The following is a 620-nucleotide window of genomic DNA, read 5'->3' as shown; positions in this document are numbered from 1 at the left end:
CCACTTCCCTAGGAAGTTGGTTCCAGATCCTAGCCACCTTAACAGTGAAATAGTGCCTCCTAATCTCCAACCTGAACCTATTTTCCAGCAGCTTCTGGACATTTGTCCTTGTCACCCCAGGTGCTGCTGGGGGGAATAGGACCCTTCCTATTTGCTGCTGATCTCCCCTGATGAGTTTGTAGGCAGCCACCAAATCCCCCCTCAGCCTCTGCTTGCTGAGGCTGAACAGGTTCAGGTCCTTCAGGCTCTCCTCATAAGGCCTGCCCTGTTCCCCTCCAACCAAGTGGGTGGCCCTCCTCTGAACCCTCTCAAGGCAGGCCACATCCTTCTTAAAATGTGGCGCCCAGTACTGGACGCAGTACTCCTATTGTGGCCTGACCAAAGTTGCGTAGAGCGGGAATATCACCTCTCTGGACCGGCTTGAGATGCATCTTTGGATGCACAACTGCATCTTTGGTGCAGTTGGCTTTTCTGGCTGCGGTCTGGCAATGGCGACTCATGTTCATCTTGGAGTCAATAATGACTCCAAGATCCCTTTCTGCCTCTGTGTTCACAAGGGGGGAGCTCCCCAGCTTGTATGTATGCTGTGGATTCCTTCTCCCCAGGTGCAGCACCCTGCA

The sequence above is a fragment of the Gavialis gangeticus genome, unplaced genomic scaffold (genome assembly GCF_001723915.1).
Source record: "Gavialis gangeticus isolate Ggan-Ray unplaced genomic scaffold, GavGan_comp1, whole genome shotgun sequence".
In the NCBI taxonomy this organism is placed as follows: domain Eukaryota; kingdom Metazoa; phylum Chordata; order Crocodylia; family Gavialidae; genus Gavialis; species Gavialis gangeticus.
The sequence above is the reverse complement of the archived record's forward strand: the minus strand, read 5'-3'. Positions refer to the sequence as shown.